This window comes from Triticum dicoccoides, chromosome 5A (assembly GCF_002162155.2).
Source record: "Triticum dicoccoides isolate Atlit2015 ecotype Zavitan chromosome 5A, WEW_v2.0, whole genome shotgun sequence".
Lineage (NCBI taxonomy): Eukaryota > Viridiplantae > Streptophyta > Magnoliopsida > Poales > Poaceae > Triticum > Triticum dicoccoides.
In genome coordinates this window covers 562,471,300-562,495,487 of record NC_041388.1, presented here as the reverse complement: position 1 = coordinate 562,495,487, position 24,188 = coordinate 562,471,300, and positions in this window count along the sequence as shown.

The window sequence follows — 24,188 nt, the reverse complement described above, 5'->3', positions numbered from 1 at the left end:
TCTCTCTCTCTCTCTCAGATTATTGTTGCTGGTACTGGATTATGTAGTGCCATGAGATGGTGTCCATATAAGTTCTCTAGTCACGTCACCTAATCTGGTCAATATTCAGCTTGTATGTATGTTTCCAATGAATGACCCGGCCCATTTTCTCACGTAAAACGGTAGTATTGACAAATCTAGAAATTTATGTGCATAAATTTTCAAAAGATCCCAGTAAATAACATATAATCCAGTAAACATTCTCATAAAATGTCAGCTATTTTTGCCACATGATTTGCGAGAAACACGACTATTTACTTTCAAACTAAAATTTGCATTAAGAATTTAAACTGTGCATAATGAAAATATTTCTCTAAATTAATAATAATTCTGTAGGCATTCTGGTAAGTCCATGGCTCTTTTGAACATGAAGTTTGCGAGAAATATGCTTTATTTTTTCAAGGCTTAAATTGGGTTGAAAAAAATGCCTTAAGAACGGCCCCACATAACCTTGGTGAGCATTCTGGTAAAATCTCAACACTTTCTTATCATGCTTTCGGACATATCTGCTGAGTTTCAACCTGAAATATTAGGTTAATTAAAATGCTAATGGGATACATAATACTAACATGCATGTTTAGTTTAAGCATCAAATTTTGGGTTCAATATTCAAACTGGACACATACATTTAAAAACTCCAGTAAGTTCTGCACAAAAGCACCTTTTGACATTTGATTTGAGAGAAGCATTCTTTTTTACTTTTGGCAAACAAGAGAAAAGCATGCTTCTTCACTACAGCTGAAACATTTATAGCCACCACCTTAGCGGTGACTAGTACACAAAATGCTTGTCACTAATAACTGATGAGAGAAATACGTGCTGATATTTAACCAGAATGCTCCCTGTATTGTGCAACTCATATTAGTTTCATTTTTTTTTCATTTCCTCAGTGTAACTTGTACTTATCAACTACATACTTGATCCACTACATATCAACACCACTACCATCACAGACAGTGAAGATAAGAGAGCTCTCCTTTCTAGTGGTTGTGAGGGCCCAACCGGGAAGAAGCACGTGGTGGGCAACCTCCTTTGTTGCTGCTGGCTTTCCATCCCAAATTCCCAAACCTAGTATGGCGGTGGAGACCAAAGACACAGCCATGCCGAGTCACATTCTTCCTTCCAGGGAGATACATCAGGAAGAACACGGAGAGCACGCCGCCATCTGACATTTCTCCCTTCTTCCTCCATGGTATAAAACGGATCTGGAATGGCATGGCATGGACCCGAGCTGACGCGACATAGCTAGCCCCAACTGTGGCTGGCCTCCCACGGTGACCCGTCCTCGCCCATGACTTTAATTTGACGACGGGGAGCATGTCCACCTCAATGTCTAATTACATTAGTTATTATATTATATAAACTGTGTGTATTATTGTACAAATGCAAGTATTATTGCATAACGAGTATATGGATTGTACTGTATGTATTATGGTGTTGTGTATTTTTATCTAATAAATTGGTATCTCTAACTGTATTACTCTTCAGATTCCACGGGTTTGCTTGAAAAGTCATGTTTTTTTTCTGCTCCTAATGATCCTTTGGACCGAGAAACAACCAAGTACCTCTTGATTCCTCGCCATCTCAAGCAATTTATATTAAATTGAATATAATAAAATCATTTGACCCATAAATTTTACTAAGACATCCTCCATTCCATAATACATTGAGTAGTCAGTAACATTAGAACAAACCCTTTACCCAATAAATAAATTATTAGTACGTCATGTTTGTGATACAAAATCACAACTACATATAAGTACTTCTGAGTATGAACCTAACAACATCCATTTATGGCAAGTCAAAGTCTCGTCCTGACAACGAAACCATTCATAAATTGTCCGCAGAAGGAAAACAAATGGACTTGAATCTAAGAGAACTTAAGAAGTGTCAAAAAAACGTTTTACATTAAGGGATGGAGGGAGTAGTAACTTTTAAATGAGATGAATGATTGTGAGAGCGTCGCGCTCATGCATGGCTGGAAGCAATGTCACAATTCCACTTGGCTTCATGCTCGAAAGAGGGATGCACGACGTCCGGGTGTGGTCAGCCGTTGGTGGAGGCATGGAGCGTTAGCAAAAGCGGTAAGCTGTCATGGTCAAAGCACAATAAATGTTGTGTACATATTATTTGGCCAGGACCAAGGGCATAGTTCCGCCCCTGCTCTAATCCAAGGTGAGGACTGGTTTTCTAATCTGGTGAAGGTCATTCCCAACCCTACTCGAGCCTGCATTACGAACCCAAAACCCTCAACCGTTGATGCAGCCCACATCATTACCGCCTCTACCTACTGGATGCTCCCATATGACCAATGATTGACATAAACTATGTGTTTAGGAAAGAAGTACCTATGTGTTTAGGAAATAAGTACACAACTATGATGTAGCAAACGCAAAATTATGTTGATCTCAGCTTCTGTTTGAGGTGCTTCAACTATAACTGTTGAGCTTATTTTATAAACTGTTGCAAAAAGGAAAATAAAAAGAAGTTGAACTTATGTCTGGAAACATTCTAAAAACCTCCCAAATGTACCAAGGGAAAGTACAATACAACACCTTGATCCAATATCTTATTTACTGTTTGACAAGATAAGATTTTTAATTATTTTTAGTCGATTTCACAAAAAAGCACGCCCCAAACTAACTATAAAAGACACCTCTTGGTTCATGGTGAAGTTGTGTGGGGATGATTCCACCCACACTAAGGTTCCGTATGGGTCTCCAAACAATCTTTCCACCAAAAACAGTAAAATACCCAAAAAAGACTGTTTAGCCAAAGTTCTAGTTGTCCATTCAAGTACACACTACACACCAAAAACAGTAAAATACCCAAAAAAACATGTTATATTGATTTCAGACTATTTGTTTGTTTGGTATGATTCACACTACACACCTGAGAAATTCTTGGCTAGGTAACTTCATGTTTTGTGCAGAAATGTAAACATTGACCATCATTTCAAGGATTCACATGTTTAGTTAGCCCCTTTGGACGTAAATGTTAAATATGTGCATAAAGCTTGGTTTCAGGCCATAGTAGCAAATTTTAGAAGTTTGGGTTATGTAACACCCCGAGTGTCATGCTACAGTAATCCCCTGTTAATGGTGCCATGTCATCATGTTACTGTTGCTAATCTTCACTTGATCCTAATCACACTTCAAATTCAAATCTAATCTGAAGTCAAAAATTCATATTTGCCAAACCTGAAAACTGAAATGTTCAAAGTGTGGCAAATAATCTCTGGTTATTTGTCATGTTGAAACCTATATTTTAGAGAGTGTTTTTAATGCCCTAAGCTAATAAAACAGTGGCCAAGGCTTTAATTAAAATGCTTTTCTAATTTATGAAAAATCCAAAACATTTCAAAAGCCTCCCAAACTTTTTGTGGCAACGCTCATTATTTCCTAGTATTTGTTCTGTCCACCTCCACATTTTTTTTGCAAAGTCATTTTTGTGGCTTAAATGCAAATGGAGGATGTTAAAAGAAAACAGAAAAATAAAAGGGAGATCAGAAATAAAAGAAAAAGGAGCAAGGCCCCAACCCCGACCTGGGCCTCGACCACCCGACCGGCCCAGCCCACCAGCCACCGCCCCGGGGTCACCTCTACTCCCTGTTCTTCCGACCGGGGTCGCAACAGGGGCGAGCCCCGTCGGACCCGTTCACCGGCGTCGGCAAGGGGATAAGGTCCCCGGCTCTCTCTTCCTCCCCTGCTCCACTCATTCCCCACGTCTCTCCTCTCTCACCTCCCAGATCCACGCGCTCCTCCCCCTCTCTGTCTCGCTCGCCCGCCTCACCCGAGCGCCATCGCCGCCGTCCCCCGTCGTCACTGCGGCCACCGTCGACCCCGAGCTTAGGCTGCACGTCCACGATCTCCGCCGGGGTCGACTCCTTCGAGCGGTGGCCTCAGCTGGGGCTCGGAGGTGCTGCAGCACCGGATCCCCTTCGTCCTCTTCTCCGGCCGCTGCGGAACTCCGTCGACCTCCCCCGACTGCTTCTGCTACTAAACTGAGCACCGGCCTTCGTGAGCCCCTACGTGAGCGTCTCTCCCTCTCCTTTTTCCCCTCTGTTTGCGAGCTGCTGCCCCGTAGCTACCCGACACCGACGCCACGCGCTGCAGTCCACCATTGCCGGCGTGCAGCTCGAAGCGCAGCCGCCCGAGCCCTTCCGTCTTGACCGTCATGCTTCTGGCGCGCCCAGGAAACCGCCCAGCCACCTAGCTCTCTCAAAACACCCCAGGAGCCGCGTTCTGTTCACACCCAAGGACCGCCGCCGCAAACCTCATCGCCGGCGCCGTTTCCGGCCAAGTCCGGCCGTGCCTCTGCCACCGTTCGACGCGGCATCGTTCGCCCGTTCGAACGCACCCTCGCGCGCGCGAAACGACCCCCTGTGGACGAATCCCGCTGCCCTCCCGTTCGCTCGGCCGTCGGAATGGTCGCCGGAGTTAGCTCCGGCGCTTCTCCGGCCGGTGCCGAGCTGGCACCCACGTGGCACCGCCCCGTGCCACTGACTGGTGGCCCCCAGTGGACCCGCTGACCCCGTTGACTGGTTTGACCAGTCAACCGTGCTAACGGGGCAGCCCCGAGGCACTGACATGTGGGCCCCCCTCTGTTATATTAGTCTAATAACGTTTTATAAATAAAAATGATTAGTTAACCTAAAACACTCGCTGACGCCCAGGGCCCACGCCCCTAATTAACCCTGTTAGTTTAGTTAATCCACTATTAAGCCAGCAGAGGCTGACATGTGGGTCCCAGTGGCCCCATTGGTCAGCTTTGACCAGTCAACCGGTCTGTTGACTTGCTGATGTCAGCATGGCGTCATGCTGACATCATATTCCTTTTCTGTTAATTTAAATAATTTCCGAATATTAATAAAACTTTAAAAATTTATAGAAAATAAACCGTAGCTCGGATAAAAATGTTTTCTATATGAAAGTTGCTCAGAAAAATCCAACGAATCCGAATACGTGGTCCGTTCATCCGTCACATGCCCCTAGCATGCTGAACATGGAACTTTCCCCCTCTTTTCCTTTGTCCGGAATCCACCTAACGTTGGGAATTCACCCTCGGATGTTTCCCCCCTTCGTCTGCAACATGTAGTACCGCGTTAGAGCACGCTTAGCGCTACGTATCGTCATGTCATGCTTAGTGTTACCTCTGTTTGCTATGTATTTACTGTTTCTTCCCCCTCTTCTCTCCAGTAGACCCCGAGGCCGCTGATGCCCCGGTGATCGACTACGTCGTCGACAACGACCCCTCCTTGCCAGAGCAACCAGGCAAGCCCCCCCTTTGATCATCCCGATATCGCCCATTCCATTCTCTCATGCTTGCATTAGATTTTGCTACTGTTATTGTTTGCACCTATTCTGATGCATAGCCTGCTTTTGTACCTACTGTTGTACCTTACCTGCTTATCCTAAACTGCTTAGTATAGGTTGGTTAGTGATCCATCAGTGACTCCCACTTTGTCCCGACTGCCCCGCTGGATTATCAGAAGACCCGATCAACGGGATCGAAGACCAGGCCCCGGCACCGCACATCACTTTCCCCTTAGTTGCTCGACTCTGCTGGGTTACTATCAAGTGCCGAGGGTGAGACCTCTACAGCACTTCTGATGTTAACCCTGTAATGTAGCTATTCGGTCATAGTCATCGAGGGTGATTCCGGCTTAACCACTTCCAGTATGACTCTGTCGTGCAACCCCTCAAGTGTGAACCTCGGGGGTGATTCCTCTTACGTTCACCTTGTTGATTACATCGAGTGGAATTCACCGGGGGTGATTCCTCGGGTTTTCCCCTTGATGTTTGGACACACAGTTACTATGGTTACTATGTTACACTGAACCATGTTACTAAAGACGGGTCGACCCTGAGGGGTACCCGCGCGAGCTTAATTGCGAGTGATGTGGAGTCGGGTTGACCTGGAGGGTGCCCGCGAGATAATTACGAGGCGTGGCCGGGCATTCCTAGCCCTTGCCGCAAGTCCTCGAGATGGGGCAACGGGGTCACATCTTTCGTGAGTCTCTGCTTGTTACCGCGCGTTCCTAATCCACTACGATTTGGATATTTGATCCGAGGGGCCTCTGGCCTGATAGCACTAACCATCACGTGGGCATAGTATGGGCGTTCTGCGTCGTGTACATCAGCCAAAGCTTAATAGACGTCAGCGACGGAGCGGCGCGCGCCGGGTTGGACTGGTAAGCTCCTGCCTTTTTAGGGAGGTAGCTAGGTCTGCTCACTGGCCGCCCACGCAACGTGCAGGAGTTCCCGGGGAGATGGCCCATGACCCCTGGGGGCATAGGTTTAGTCCGGCGTGCTGGCCTCTCTATTAAGCCTAGGTCGGGTTGCGGCATATTGTTTGGCCGAGGCCGGGCATGACCCTGGAAAGTGTGTCCGGCCGGAGTTAATCGAGCGTGGTGGGTAAGTTGGTGCACCCCTGCAGGGAAGAAAACATCTATCGATAGCCTGTCCTACGGTAACGGACACTTGGAGTTGTATCCCGATCGATACAACTAGAACTGGATACTTGTGATGAGAACTGGATGGTGATGAGGATTTGATTGTGATGATAACTGGATAGTATGGCTCTGGGATTTCTTTCTCGCAGGGAGTCAAGAAAGGATCTCCGGCCGAGGTTGATAACACCACTGCTACTTTACTTTATGCTACTCTACTCCCTCCTGTTGCTGCAAGATGGTGGGTTCGAGAAGATGCTAGTCTTCGATAGGACTAGGCCTTCTCTCTATTCTGGCATTTCTGCAGCCCAGTCCACATATACAGCCTTCCTTTGAAAATGTTGCATCTGTAGTGTAGATCCTTGCTTGCGAGTACTTTGGATGAGTACTCACGGTTGATTTGCTCCCTCTTTTTCCCCTTTTCCATTCTTCTCGGATGACGCAACCAGATGACGGAGTCCAGGAGCCAGATGACACCTTTGACGACTGCTACTACACCGAGGGCGTCTGCTACCACGTGTCGGAGACCGCCGATGACCAGGAGTAGTTAGGAGGCTCCCAGGCAGGAGGCCTTGCCTTTTCGATCGATGTTGCTTTTGTTCTAGCCTTCTTAAGGCAAACTTGTCTAACTTATGTCTGTACTCAGATATTGTTGCTTCCGCTGACTCTTGTGTTTTCGAGCTTATGTATTCGAGCCCTCGAGGCCCCTGGCTTGTAATATAAAGCTTGTATTATTTTAATTTGTGTCTAGAGTTGTGTTGTGATATCTTCCCGTGAGTCCTTGATCTTGATCGTACACATTTGCGTGTATGATTAGTGTACGATTGAATCTAGGGCGTCACAGGTTAACAGGTGTAAAACAAGATTGCAGTTCACCCTAAGAAAAAGACTACCGTCAAATACTACCACTCCCTACAAAATCCATATAACCGAGAACATAACAAGATCAACTTCGAGATGCTTCAATAGTCAAAACACATAGAGAAATATGTGTTCTCTTAGGGAAAAATCGGAAATAAAATGAAAGTTGGTTTAGAGAACATAAGACATAGGTAGCATAACTGAGTCCAAACTGAATCTTAATGTTCATGAACAAAGGAACTATGAAGTTGGTACTTGACCCTTCTTGTTGCATTGCACACAAGGCTCAGAAACTGCTTGATCTCCATTGATTGATCCTGAACCTTTCATTCATTAGCATTTCCTCCTGAAAATAATCATCAAAAATTATAGTCAAAAGTGATTCGAACAATTACTGTAACATGCCAAATAATGTCGTTACAAAAAAAATATACAGCTAATTTTAGCGTTTGTTGACGACAAAAAATGTGCCCATCCTTATGTAGGAGGTCCAGATCTTGACAATAATGTCTATCTGAAAGTGATAAATAGATATAACTGAATCTTAATTTGCAAAAACTAAGCAATTACAGTCTTGTTGATGACCTTTGTTATAGCTAATGTGAACTTTTCATCATTTCGTGCATCAGCCAGTTGAATATATAAGTACCTCAACAAGCGCTACCCTTATCTAGCACCTTCACACAAAATAAGAAATTTAAATAACGAGTACATGACCAAAGTTCTTACACAACATTTGTTCTTCACAACTCAGAGAGAAATAATATTTCATCTTACACAAGCATCAGCATCTCGAGCATAAAAAGCATCAGAATTAAGATATAAAAATCATTCAAAATTTATATTGAGAACAAGTCAATTAGGACAACTTTAGTTTCATGCCCAATTCATTATGAGAAGACACACAAGTAGAGTTGTACAAGAAAAAGAAAAATGATAGAAATTTATATCAGTAGAACGATAGTAGATGTCGCTGTGCTTAATTATTTTTATGTTGTGAAAACACTACAGTCTTCCTAGAAATTAAGCTTAGCTCTCATCTTAGTGAAATTTAGAACCTTAACAAGAGCACCATGGGACTTAATTATATTGTAAATTGGGCAAGATCCGCAGCTTCTTCAGAAGGAATTAGTAATGCACACAGAGTGAATCCAAATATTTGAACCCTTGAGAGATGAGGCGCAATGCTACCACTTTCTTAATCACCCACTTAAATGTGCCCAGTTTCTTGCTTCCCTCTGTTCTTTTTCTCATATTTCATATCTATATTATAGGTGTGCCACATACTTAAGTGTGCGATGTGAGCTCCTACCATCCTTGGTGAAACAAAATGATGGCCTTTCGGTAGACATCTCACACCTAATTTCTTGATTGTCACTTGTAACGATGAAGCTAAAATAATTGATATACTTAACAGACCAGGCAAACCCTAGAGAGCAAGAACCATGGAAATAAAAAGACGTAAGTAAGTAGGCAGATAATTAACTACAATCATTTGACCGAGATCAGTACTTGACGCTATGGTTAGAAAGCATATTATGGTCTATCAAATAAATGAAACAAACTAACGTAGTGTCGTCGCCCATATGTGATCATAAACTTGAAATTTGGGATTCTAAGGCCATTTAAATTTCAAGATGTTGCAAACACAACAGGAATGGAGTGAGTATTCACAAAATTAAATTAAATCATATGCTAGATTTCTGGCACTAAGCAATACGGTTACAAATGAAATAAAAGAGGGTTTTCCAAATATACGGTTCTCGACTTCCCATTCAAAATTGTCGCCTTTGTCAAACAAAAGACGTTGAAACTTCTAGTAGGGGATGAAAACCCTAGCTAAACCTAGGGAAAACATGGACTTTCTGACTAGAAAAATAGCATTAGTTCACAAATCCATAATTTCCACGACCATTGAAAATCAGATACCGATATATCACACCCACTGAGTATGACATATCTACACTTTTTCAATACCCGTCATAATGAACATGACATACTGGAGGTTCATAATCTATAAACCCTATCTAGAGGTTGGAAAATCATAATGACCATATACCTGTCCGGGAAATATATATATATGGCATCTTAATTCTTTCGTCACTTTGACCATTGATTGACTAAGTATCTATCCACCAAGTATATATGATATATCTAATATTTTTTCGCCCCCATTCAAAATAATTGACCAAATACATGCATCATGAGTTCTCAAAAAGAAAAACCCCACATGCATCATGATTAGCAGAACAGCTTATTAGCTAGTTACAATGAAAACCAACCTGAAATGGAGACAGACATTCTGATTTCTAGAGTCTAATAGTCCCACAGATGAAGATACAACAAAAAAACAACATCAAATAATTAACAGAACAGAGATGTACGCACGTTGTCTCCATAGATTTGGTTTCGGCTGAATCCAGCAAAGAGCCTCCGAAAAACCCTGGACCTTTTTCTTATAAGATAACTCCGGCCTGCCATTGGCTATGTCGGATATCGCCAACTTATGATCTGGATCCTCTTGATTGTCATCCAGATGCTCGGAGAAGTATACAAAATTCATCTTGAGCCCCGCAATGCTTGCTCCACCATGGCCTGACATGAAGATATTTTACACGAACAATGTCCGATGACCAACATCCATCACTCTAGACCACATCCGTTTACCGGCGAAGACATCGCACATGTAGACCCAGGTGTGTCGGGTGTTACTCTCAAGCGCAGTGCCAATGAGGTGAAGCTTGCCGTCCACTTGCAGGTAGCTGCGGGGCCAGATCCATTCGGGCGGACTGAAGCATCTCCACAGCGCCACCACACTCTGAGTAGCACTGGCTACGTAGCAGATGGAGATCCCAAGGTTTTCACCGATCGCCAGGAACGTGCTGCCGTGGCAGTGCACGATCGACCGGATGCAGCACGTCAGTTCGGCGTGGAGCACCGTCCACAATCTGTCAAAATGTGTAAAGTTTGACTTTGCAGAAAATCTATATTCACTGCATTATGAACGGAGGGAGTATATTATATAAATTGTGTGTATTATTGCATAAATTGAAATTAGATATGGATTGTACTATAGGTATTATGGCGTATTGTGTATTTTGTGTAACAAATTGATATCTCTATCTGTATTACTCTTCAGATTCCATGGGTTTGCTTGAAAAATTATGTTTTTTTCTACTCCTAATGATCTTTTGGAACGAGAAACAACCAAGTACCTCTTGGTTCCTCGCCATCTCAAGCAATTTATATTAAATTGAATTGAATAAGATCATTTGACCCATATAAATTTTACTAACACATCCTCCGTTCCAGAATACACTGAGTATTTAGTGACATTAGAACAAACCCTTTAGCCAAAATATAAATTATTAGTACGTAATTTTTGTGATACGAAATCACAACTACATATAAGTACTTCTGAGTATGAACCTAACAACATCAATTTTATGGCAGGTCAAAGTCTCGTCCTAACAATGAAACCTTTAATAAATTGTCTGAAGAAGGAAAACAAGTGGAGTTGAATCAGAGAGAATTTAAGAATCAGAAGCTAGTAATTTTTAAAGGAGTCGAATGATTGCGAGGGCATCACGCTCGTGCATGGCCAGAAGCCATGTCACAATTCCACTTGGCTCCATGCTCGAAACGAGGGATGCACGACGTCTAGGTGTGGTCAGTGGTTGGTGGAGGCGTGGAGTGTTAGCAAAAGCGGTGAGGTGGCATGGTCAAAGCACAATCAATGATGTGTACATATTACTTGGGCCAGGACCAAAGGCATAGTTCCTCCCCTGCTCCAAGGTGACGAATGGTTTCCTTATCTGGTGAAGGTCACTCCCAACCCTACTCCACGAAAATATATTTTAGAGCATATGCACCCAGGCCCTCTCTATCTAGCCATCCATTTTTTGCTTTAAGATTCGTGCAAATATATTTCTCTTTTTTGTTTCTCCCACATAGAATATATCTTGAAGTTCAAACCTATGCGGCGTGACAAAGCTTTCTGAGTAGAATCTAGGATAAATCGTACATATTTTTTTGTCAAACATAAATATACAAAATACGTTTTGTTTGATTAAAAAATCATATTTTTAATATTTATGTCGGACAAAAAATTCTGAAAGATTTATCCTAGATTCTAGTTAGAAAGATTTGCCATCCTGCATAGGTTTGAACTTTAAGATATGTTCTATGTGGGAAAAGCAAAAAAGAGAAAATTTCATATAGAAACTTAGTTGTGTCGCACGGATCTTAAAGCAATATTGAAGAGTTAGGATAAGAGGGCCTGGGTGCATATGCTCTAAAAATCCACGTCCCCCTACTCCAGCCTGCATTGCGAATCCACTGCTGATGCAGCCCATGTCATTGCCGCCTCTGTCTGGATGCTCCCATATGACCACAGATTGACATCAACTATCTGTTGTGGAAGGAAGTACACGACTATGTTGTTGCAAACGCAAAATTATGTCAACTCAGCTTCTGTTTGATGTGCTTCTACTATAACTGCTGAGCTTATTTTATAAACTGTTGCAAAAAGGAAAGTACAAAGAGGTTGAAGTTATGTCTAGACGCATTCTAAAAACCTCCCAAATGTACCAAGGGAAGGTACAATACAACACTTTGATCGAATTTCTTATTTACTGTTTGCAAAGATAAAATTTTAAATTATTTTGTGTGGATTTCACAAAAAGCACGTTCCAAACTTTAAAAGATACCTCTTGGTTCATGGTGTAATTGTGCGGAGATGACTCCACCCACTAAGGTTAGGCATGGTTCTCCAAACAATCATTCCGCCAAAAACAGTAAAATACCAAAAAACACCATGTTTTTGCTAAAGTTATGGTTGTTCATTCAACTACACTAGTATATTGATTTCAAACTATGTGTTTGTATGATATGATTCATAGTACATACCTGAGAAACTCTTGGCTAGATAACTTCATGTTTTGTACAAATGTCAACATTGACCATCATTTTCAAGGGATTCACATGTTTAATTAGCCCTATTGGACGTAAATGTTAAATATGCACATAAAGCTTTTGGTTTCAGGCCATAGTAGCAAATTTTAGAAGTTTGGGTTAACAGCAGAAAAAGAAGATTGAAGTTCACCCGAAGAAAAAAAATACTATCAAATACTACCACTCCCTGCAAAATCCATATTTAACCGAGAACATCACAAGATCAACTTCGACATGCTTGAATAGTCAAACCACATAGAAAATATGTGTTCTCTTAGGGAAAAGTCGGAAAGGAAATGGAAATTGGTTCATAAAACGTAAGATATAGATAGCATAAGTGAGTCCAAACTGAATCTTAAAGTTCATGAACAAAGGAACTACGAAGTTGGTACTTGACCTTCTTGTTGCATTGCACACAAGGCTCAGAAAGTGCTTGATTTCCATTGTTCGATCTTGAACCTTTCATTCATTAGCATGTCCTCCTGAAAATAATCATCAAATTTATAGTCAAAAAGTGATTCGAACAATTACTGTAACATGCCAAATAATGTGGTTACAAGTTACAACAAAATATACAATTAGTTTTAGATGACAAAAATTGCTGGAAATTTGGACCATGAGGACAGTTGTAAGAGGTCGAGATCTTGACAATAATGTCTATTTGAAAAAGATAAATAGTTAAAACTGAATCTTAATTTGCAAAAACTAAGCAACTACAATCTTGTCGATGACCGTTGTTATATCACACGTGAGGTAGTGTTCATGTGAAGTTTTCATCGTTTCGTGCATCAGCCAGTTGAATATATAAGTATCTCAACAAACGCTAGCTAGACCTAGGAAAAACATCGACTTTCTGAGTAGAAAAATACAATTAGTTCACAAATTCAGTGGACCAATTTCAAGTACCATTGAAAATCGCATACCGATATATCATATGCACTGAGTATAACATATCTACACTTTTTTTTCAATACCCGTCATAATTAACTTGAGTACATGACATACTGGAGTTAAATAATCTATAAACCCTATCTAGAGGTTGAAAAATCATAATGACCATACACCTGTCCGGCAAATATATATGGCATCGTAATTCTTTCCTCACTTTTACCATTGATGGACTACCGATCTATCCAGCAAGTATGACATCTAATATTTATTCGCCCGCGTTGACAGTAATGAAACAAACACATTCATCATGATTAGCAGAATAGCTTAACTAGTTACAATGAAAACCTACATGGAATAGTAAGACGGACAGTCTGATTTCTAGAATCTCATAGCCCCATAGATCAAGATACAACAGAAAACAACATCAAATAATGAACAGGACAGAGATGTACGTACCTTGTCTCCATAGATTTGGTTTCGGCTGAATCCAGCAAAGAGCCTCCGAAAAACCATGGACCTTTTTCTTATAAGTTAACAACTCCGGCCTGCCATTGGCTATGTTGGATATCTCCAACTTATGATCTTGATCCTCTTGACGGCCATCCAGATGCTCGGAGAAGTATACAGAATTCATCATGAGCCCCGCAATGCTTGCTGCACCATGGCCTGACATGAAGATATTTGACACGAACAGTGTCTGATGGCCAACATCCATCACCCTAGACCACATCCGTTTTCCGGCGAAGACATCGTACTTGTAGACCCGGGTGTGGTGGGTGTTATTCTCAAGCACAGTGCCAACGAGATGAAGCTTGCCGTCCACTTGCAGGTAGCTGCGGGGGCAGATCCATTCGGGCGGACTGAAGCATCTCTACAGCGCCGCCACACTCGGAGTAGCACCGTCGACGTAGCAGATAGAGATCCCGAGGTTTTCACCGATCGCCAGGAACGTGCTGCCGTGGCAGTGCAGGACCGACCGGATGCGGCACGTCAGTTCGGCGTGGAGCACTGTCCACGATCTGTCAACCCCGACGCGACAGAAGGCGACGCTGAAAGATGAAGCAAGCTGCGCCATGGCCACGCAGCCCGCAGAGTAGGGCTGCGAGGATAGCACGATGTCGCGGAACAGCAGCTCCCTCATCTCGCTTAGCCTAATGGCACGCACCTCGTTGTAGTTGGGAGAGGAATGGACGACCCACCGTCCGTCAACGTCAATGGACAGTTTCCTAAAGCAGGCCGCCCCGAGTTTGTTGTTGGCCGGCGGGAGCGCGACGGTGACGCCAGTGAAGGGGTTGAGGAGCGTTACAGAGGCTGCCTCGTCCACCAGCGCCAGCCACCCGCGCGACGAGCCGCACAGAACCTTGCCTTGCAGGTCCGGGAGGTTGGCCGTGAGGATCTTGCCGTCGGACGGCCTGTAGAAGCTGGTGGAGCTGCCGTCCTGGGACTCCGGCAGCATCAGAAGGGGAGCGAAGCCCCCGAGCGGCACCGCGTCGCGCCAGGCCCTGCCGGTGAGCCGGAAGCTGCCGACGTCTTGGCCGGACGGGAGCCTCTGGGCGGTGCACCGCAAGAGATCGGATGGTAGTTCGGTGATGCGACCCTGCTGCAGCCTCGCCTGCAGTCTCGGGCTTCTCCGAAGAGTAGAGGGCGCCGCCATGGTGTCGAGAGAAAGGGAGTGAAAGGGATCTCGATCGCCGGCTTGGCTGGTTGGAGGATGGGGAGAGCGGCGGATGGTCTGTGTCTGTGTTTTGATTTTCGGTTTGAGCTTTTTTTCGCCCTAGGCCGAGATGGCCGAAATTCGGTCATTTTCAAAAATTTCAGCTCAAATTTGACCAAATTTCGAATGCAATTTGACTTAAAGTTGACCAAAATTTACCAAATTTGACCAATTTCGGCCTAAAGTAATCCGTTTTCCGCCCCAGGTCTGAGGAGATCCACCTGAGGTGCCAGACAAGGTTAGAAATACTGCTGGCAGCAGCAGACCAGGCCGGAAAGTTTTGGAATTCATTGAATGCGCATTGAATACGGCGGGAGAGGATTGTGTATGCAGGATCGCGCCAAAGCATATCCAGGGGGTAAGTTGGAATGCATTGAATGCGATCGTAATTACTTGCAATTTCTGGCCTTCTCCGCGTTCCCTCTCTCATGTCAAATGCAAGAAAGACGTCCTGTGGTCTAGCAGCGTGGCCTCACTAGCTACATCTCTTGGACTACTAGATGCCTAAAAAGGATTAAACGTGTTGATCAATTCTCGTTCTAAATCTTCAAAGTTGGATGAAAATCCAACGGTGGACCTAACGACCCATCATCCATCTTCCTCCTCGATCGGGGCAACCGTCACTGTTCCTCTTCCTCCTCCGGATGCGCACATCTGTTTTCCTTCTATCTAAACCACACAGGCCATCAGATTTTTAGTGGAGCCCGCACACAACACTACCCACATCAATCAACCCTATTCCTCATCACTGCCGGCTACGTCGCAACTCGCTGCCGCTTGTAGCGCTGTCTCCGGTGAGGTCTTGGCTCGGTCTTGGAGGGGTTGCTCCTCACCGCCGCTTGTCACGTTGCCCTCATCTTTTGCCTCAATTGATGTGAAAAAGGTTTTATGTTCGGAATCAATTGATGTGAAAATGGTTTTCAAGCATCTTACATGTTGCAAAACAACTATTGTAGAGATGTCATCCTTCTACCAAAAATACCAATTGAACACTCGTCTAAAGTAAAAATATGTGCACCGGTTGAAATCATCACTAGTAGAAAAAGGGGCTTTTGTCCCGGTTGGTAAGGCCCCTTTAGTCCCGGTTACGTGGAGCTCCACCTTTAGTCCTGGTTGGTAACACCAACCGGGACTAAAGGACACCAACCGGGACTAAAGGAAATTTTATGATTTTTTTTGAATTTTTTTTATTTTCAAATTTCTAAATTATTTTAACCTCTAATGTGTAATCACCACCCCTCATCACTGCTCAATTTATCCTCTAATCACCCCTCATCATTCCAAATCATCTAACTTCCCGAACGGTCACCCATCCTCCCACTCCCCCAGCCTGAGCACGCTTAACTTCCGGGTTCTATTCTCTCTCGTTTCCAAGTCTGCACTTGTTGTTTTCCTGACAATAGTAAGATGTCAATCCTATTAACCTTCATGAATTTTGCTTGAGCATGAAGTGACACATTTCACTGTTTGAGTTTGAAACTATTGTTTTAAAAAACAATAATTATTTAGTAACACTAATATTTCTTGAATAATTAGTTTGACCATTGTTTGACCACAGTTTGACCAGATTTGACCAAAATTCAAAATAACTGAAATAATTATTTAGTAACACTAATATTCTAGAATAATTAGTTTGACCATTGTTTGACGACAGTTTGACCACTGTTTGACCAGAATTGACTAGTAATTTTTTCGATTTTTTCCACTCTAAATCTTAAAAGCCCCATAACTTTTTTTTCTGTTAGGTTTTTGAGGATTTTGAAAATGTTTAACGGGGTTTAAGTTCGGATGTAACTTTTCGAGTAGATGATTTTTCATATAAAAAACTTTTTAATCCGAGTTCGTATGCAAAAGTTATGCCCATTTTACAAATTCCAGAGAGATTTTGCAAATAAAGTCGAAATTCATATTTGTAAATTTTCCCAACAAGTAGACCACATATCGCATGGGAAACTTATTTTATTTTATTTTTTTGACACTTCCATCATTTTCTTTTGTTTTTTCTAAAACTGAAAAGGCGGTCCGGGGGGTGTTTGAAAATGGGTACCGGTTCGTGCCATAAACCGGTACTAATGCCTCAAAACCCATTAGTACCGGTTGGTGGCACCAGCCGGTACTAAAGGTCTAACCTTTAGTCCCGGTTGGTGCCACCAACCGGGACTAATGGGCATCGCACCCTTTAGTCCCGGTTCGTGGCACGGACCGGGACTAAAGGGCGCAGGTGAATCGGGACTAATGCCTTAGCCGCACGAATCGGGATAAATGCTCACGTTAGTCCCGGTTCTTGACTGAACCGGGACTAATGTGAAAACTGCCCCGTGACCAAAGCCCTGTTTTCTACTGGTGCATATATCTGGCACGGGACCTCAGATTTTTAGGGATTTATTTCTGCCTTTACAGCGATGTTTATTCACTGTGAAACAATGTTTGCGCATGTATGTGAGTCCATGCGTTTGCACTGTGTTTCTACAAAAATTGGAGCTTGGTGTTTCACAAGAAGAAATTTGCAATCCTCCATCACAGATTAGTCCTTTTGGAACTTCATAAGAAGAAAACATAGATATATTATCACACATATGTATATTGACAATGTGTCAATCCAGCATTCAGGAGAATGACATACTGAAAGAAAAGTAGAAAATTTACCATACCCTACTTCCTTCATATCAATATTGGTAATAACAGAATTAGCATCTTATTGTTCTTCCCATGTTGTCGCATCTCAAAGCGACTCTCACAATCAGGATACTAATGTCCTTCTTCACCGCATAACAAGAGTATTGGATAAATGAGATCGGGAGAACCGGCTCCAGCTGTCCCTTGATCCAGCGAGATGACAAATCATGGAAGATGAGCTCTTCGCGGCAATCTGTGGAGTATTCCCTGTTCCCATATCATACGGTCCGGCCCGGAGCGAAGATCTCGCCTAGCCGAGGTGGCCAGTTGAGTCGGCGACGAGGGTGGTGTGGCGCTGGAGACGAAAAGATGTGCCAACACGAAGCTCATGCCGGAACCGACTTGAGAGTTGATCTAGAATCTCATCAAGCCGTGATGTTCACCTAGCAGGACCTGTAAGGGCTACCACTGTCAGAGATAAATCCGACAGATCCCTCGGTAGGGTCCTAGCTAGAGCACTTGACACGATGGTAACTGAGGCAAGGTTTTACACTAGTAGAAAACATGGCATTGGTCCAGGCAAGATAAGAGCATTAATCCCGGTTCTATTACAAACTAGGACCAATAGGTGCATCACTCCCGGTTCGTGAGGCCAGGGCGCCGGCCGGGCCTCGGGGGCCATAGGTTTCGGTTCGTCTGGACCCTTTGGTCCAAGTTCCAGACACGAACCTGGACCAAAGGGCCTCGCTCCTGGCGCAGCCCCTTTAGTCCTAGATTAGGGGGTCCTCAGTGTCCGGTCTATTTGATATGGGCCAGACTGATGGGCCGTTAAAGCGAAGCAGAAGACCACCTCCCATGTCCGGGGAGGACTCCTATGTACGTAGAACAGCAAGATTGGTGTCCGGGTGTAGTACTCCTTTCCTCTATGAACCGACTTTGTACAACCCTAGGACCCTCCGGTGTGTATATAAACCAGAGGGTTTAGTCCACAGGGATCATCAGAATAATCATAGGCTAGACAGCTAGGGTTTAGCCATTACGATCTCGAGGTAGATCAACTCTTGTAACCCCTATACTCATCGAATACAATCAAGCAAGACGTAGGGTTTTATCTCCTTTAAGGGGGCCCAAACCCGGGTAAACATCGTGTCCCCGTTGTCACTTGTTACCACTGATCCTTAGACTCACAGCTTGGGCTCCCCTACCCGAGATCTACCGGTTTTGACACTGACAATGGTGCTTTCATTCAGAGCTCCGTTGTGTAGTCATGAAAAGCAATCTATGGCTCTCCTTGTCATCAACAACGATATCACTTCTGGAAGGAGCCTAACTTCAGGACAGGTCCTCCAGCTCAGCGGTTTCATCATGGGTGCCTGCATGGCCATCAAGCCAACAGCGCCCCCCGTGATCGCCGAACACCACCCCCACATCAGTCTCGAATACTCCGAAAAGATGGATCCGGTGGACATCTCGCCCCTAAACGAGCTGCTAGATCGCATCGCCGCCCTAGGGCTTTCAACGGACTATGATCGGATCGGGCTTAAACCCGACCAGAGGGAAATCAATCTCCCGCCAATTACTCACCTGGTAGCAGTCATCGAGGAACGAGCCGAAAACACTTCTTTCCCTAAATTAAGGACCAGCTATGTTCGGATCTCCGAACCTCTTGAGTCGGATACCCTTACTATGGATGAGATTCCGCTTTCCCCGAACTCAGGGTCGGACATAGGTTCCGGGGAGCACTTGGATCTTCCCGGACCCGAACTGATGACCTCGGAGATTTTACAAGCTTCATATACAATCTTGGGTCGGGATTCGAGTTTTAGCCCACCCACCCACCACAATCAATACTCTCCAAGTAATTTAGGCCCTCCAAACATATGTGACCTAATGTATGTACGGCAGCAACCTCAGTAAACGGGCCATCACTTTTGGACCAGGTTCCTACTTGTTAAAAATAAGATTAAAGATTGCTACAACGACGATGCAGTCTTGGTCTTTCATCGCAATTGTACCGATGAGGGAATTCGGAATGCCCTCGGCCGCTGTCGCATAAAAATTTTCACCAAACTATCACACGTAGTACGAAATTACTGCGCGATGGAAAGCACATGGAAGGCCCAGAAAAATCCAATCGGCACCTGCCGTCTTTTAGCAGTGCACTGCCCGGGCAAAACGGATACACCCTTACAAGGCATCTGACTATAAGCCCGTCGGCAAGAAAAACAAACCTTTTGCGGGATACAGGTCCGTCCTTGATGAACTCCTCGACAAGCCATGTCCGATACATGTGACACCAAGCACAGACTCAACTGACAGCCTCCGCGCATGTTGGGTCCTCCGGCAGGTAGCTAAAAGTGGCGAGGCCATCCTCACCACTGCCACTCTAGAGAAGCACTCTCAGGAGGATGATGATTTTAAAGTCCTTACGGTCTTTGAGACTTTCTCCTCAAATAATCGGCGTAAGAGGGCACTTCGCGACCTCGCCGAAGTATACCAAGTAACCATAGTGAGCCCATGGAATGAAGCGGCTATAACCTTCACCGCTGACGACGAACAAAGGGCCCGATCAGTTTGAGCAACCGCCGCTTTAGTTCTAAACCCAATTGTGGACGGCTTTCGACTTACCAAAGTGCTCATGGACGGCGGCAGTGGGCTTAACCTCATCTAGGAGGACACGCTCGACAAAATGCAGGTTGACGAAACACGCAACAAGCAAAGCAGTACCACCTTTCGAGGCATCATCCCGAGTCGACAAGCACGATGTTTGGGGAGAATTAAACTTTACGTAGTATTCGGCACGCCTGAAAATTACAGGTTGGAAGAGTTGCTCTTTCACATTGCTCCCTTAGCGCATATCATGCCCTTCTAGAGAGGGGTGCTTCTTCACGCTTAAAATGTCGGGGCCCAATGGAATAATCAGAGTTACGAGTGATCCAGATAAAGAAGTCCGCGCCGAAAACAAAACCGCATCCTTTGCCCTTGAGGCACTGTCCGAAGCCTTTGCGGCCGAAGAACTAACTCTTGGAAATATGCCCTAGAGGCAATAATAAAATGGTTATTATTATATTTCTTTGTTCATGATAATTGTCTATTGTTCATGCTATAATTGTGTTATCCGGAAATCGTAATACATGTGTGAATACATAGACCACAACACGTCCCTAGTGAGCCTCTAGTTGACTAGCTCGTTGATCAAAGGATAGTCATGGTTTCCTGACTATGGACATTGGATGTCATTGATAACGGGATCACATCATTAGGAGAATGATGTGATGGACAAGACCCAATCCTAAGCATAGCTCAAAGATCGTGTAGTTCGTTTGCTTTAGCTTTTCTGAATGTCAAGTATCATTTCCTTAGACCATGAGATTGTGCAACTCCCGGATACCGTAGGAGTGCTTTGGGTGTGCCAAACATCACAACGTAACTAGGTGACTATAAAGGTACATTACAGGTATCTCCGAAAGTGTCTGTTGGGTTGGCACGAATCGAGACTGGGATTTGTCACTCCGTATGACGGAGAGGTATCTCTGGGCCCACTCGGTAATGCATCATCTTAATGATCTCAATGTGACGAAGTGGTTGACCATGGTATCATGCATTACGGCACGAGTAAAGTGACTTGCCGGTAACGAGATTGAACTAGGTATTGGGATACCGACGATCGAGTCTCGGGCAAGTAACGTACCGATTGACAAATGGAATTGTATACTGATTGATTGAATCCTCGACATCATGGTTCATCCGATGAGATCATCGTGGAGCATGTGGGAGCCAACATGGGTATCCAGATCCCGCTGTTGGTTATTGACCGGAGAGGCGTCTCGGTCATGTCTGCATGTCTCTCGAACCCGTAGGGTCTACACACTTAAGGTTCAGTGACGCTAGGGTTGTAGAGATATTAGCATACGGTAACCCGAAAGTTGTTCGGAGTCCCGGATGAGATCCCAGACGTCTCGAGGAGTTCCGAAATGGTCTGGAGGTGAAGATTTATATATAGGAAGTCAAGTTTCGGCCATCGGGAAAGTTTGGGGTAATCGGTATTGTACCGGGACCACCGGAAGGGTCCCGGGGGTCCACCGGGTGGGGCCACCTATCCCGAAGGGCCACATGGGCTGAAGTGGGAGGGAAACCAGCCCCTAGTGGGCTGGTGCGCCCCCCTTGGGCCTCCCCCTGCGCCTAGGGTTGGAAACCTAGGGGTGGGGGCGCCACCCTTGCCTTGGGGGGCAAGGCACCCCCTTGGCCGCCGCCCCCCCTAGGAGATTGGATCTCCTAGGGCCGGCGCCCCCCTAGGCACCCTATATATATTGGGGGGAAGGGAGGGCAGCCGCACCCAAGCCCCTGGCCTCTTCCTCTCCCTCCCGTGACACTCCTCCGTCTCCCTGCGCTTGGCGAAGCCCTGCCGAGATCACCGTTGCTTCCACCACCATGCCGTCATGCTGCTGGATCTTCATCAACCTCTCCTTCCCCCTTGCTGGATCAAGAAGGAGGAGACGTCTTCCCAACCGTACGTGTGTTGAACGCGGAGGTGCCGTTCGTTCGGCACTAGGTCATCGGTGATTTGGATGACGTCGAGTACTGTTGGGGAACGTAGCAGAAATTCAAAATTTTCCTACGCGTCACCAAGATCTATCTATGGAGAAACCAGCTACGAGTAGAAGGAGAGTGCATCTACATACCCTTGTAGATCGCTAAGCGGAAGCGTTCAAGTGAACGGAGTTGATGGAGTCGTACTCGTCGTGATTCAGATCACCGATGATCCTAGTGCCGAACGGACGGCACCTCCGCGTTCAACACACGTACAGCCCGGTGACGTCTCCCACGCCTTGATCCAGCAAGGAGAGAGGGAGAGGTTGAGGAAGACTCCATCCAGCAGCAGCACAACGGCATGGTGGTGATGGAGGAGCGTGGCAATCCTGCAGGGCTTCGCCAAGCACCTACGGGAGAGGAGGAGGTGTCACGGGAGGGAGGGAGGCGCCAAGGGCTCAGGTCTGGATGCCCTCCCTCCCCTCCACTATATATAGGGGCAGGGGAGAGGGGGGAGGCGCAGCCTTGCCCCTTACTCCAAGAAAGGGGTGCGGCCAAGAGGGGGGGAAGGAGTCCATCCTCCCCAAGGCACCTCGGAGGTGCCTTCCCCCTTGAGGACTCTTCCCTCTAGGGTTCCCTAGGCGCATCGGCCTCTTGGGGCTGGTGCCCTTGGCCCATGTAGGCCAAGGCGCACCCCCTACAGCCCATGTGCCCCCCCCGGGGCAGGTGGCCCCACCCGGTGGGCCCCCGGGACCCTTCCGGTGGTCCCGGTACAATACCGATGACCCCGAAACTTGTCCCGATGGCCGAAATAGGACCTCCTATATGTAAATCTTTACCTCCGGACCATTCCGGAACTCCTCGTGACGTCCGGGATCTCATCCGGGACTCCGAACAACATTTGGTAACCACATACAAGCTTCCTTTATAACCCTAGCGTCATCGAACCTTAAGTGTGTAGACCCTACGGGTTCGGGAGACATGTAGACATGACCGAGACGTTCTCCGGTCAATAACCAACAGCGGGATCTGGATACCCATGTTGGCTCCCACATGTTCCACGATGATCTCATCGGATGAACCACGATGTCAAGGACTCAATCGATCCCATATACAATTCCCTTCGTCTAGCGGTATTTTACTTGCCCGAGATTCGATTGTCGGTATACCGATACCTTGTTCAATCTCGTTACCGGCAAGTCTCTTTACTCGTTCCGTAACACATCATCCCGTGATCAACCCCTTGGTCACATTGTGCACATTATGATGATGTCCTACCGAGTGGGCCCAGAGACACCTCTCCGTTTACACGGAGTGACAAATCCCAGTCTCGATTCATGCCAACCCAACAGACACTTTCGGAGATACCTGTAATGCACCTTTATAGCCACCCAGTTACGTTGTGACGTTTGGTACACCCAAAGTATTCCTACGGTATCCGGGAGTTGCACAATCTCATGGTCTAAGGAAAAGATACTTGACATTGGCAAAGCTCTAGCAAACGAACTACACGATCTTTGTGCTATGCTTAGGATTGGGTCTTGTCCATCACATCATTCTCCTAATGATGTGATCCCGTTATCAACGACATCCAATGTCCATACCCAGGAAACCATGACTATCTGTTGATCACAACGAGCTAGTCAACTAGAGGCTCACTAGGGACATATTGTGGTCTATGTATTCACACGTGTATTACGATTTCCGGATAATACAGTTATAGCATGAATAAAAGACAATTATCATGAACAAGGAAATATAATAATAATACTTTTATTATTGCCTCTAGGGCATATTTCCAACAGTCTCCCACTTGCACTAGAGTCAATAATCTAGTTCACATCACCATGTGATTAACACTGACAGGTCGCATCACCATGTGAACAACATCCAAAGAGTTTACTAGTGTCACTAAACTAGTTCACATCATCATGTGATCAAGACTCAATGAGATCTGGGGTTTGGTCATGTTCTGCTTGTGAGAGAGGTTTTAGTCAACGGGTCTGAACCTTTCAGATCCGTGTGTGCTTTACAAATCTCTATGTCATCTCCTAGATGTAGCTCCCACGTTCTATTTGGAGCTATTCCAAATAACTGTTCTTCTTGGAGCTATTCTAAATTGTTGCTCCAGTA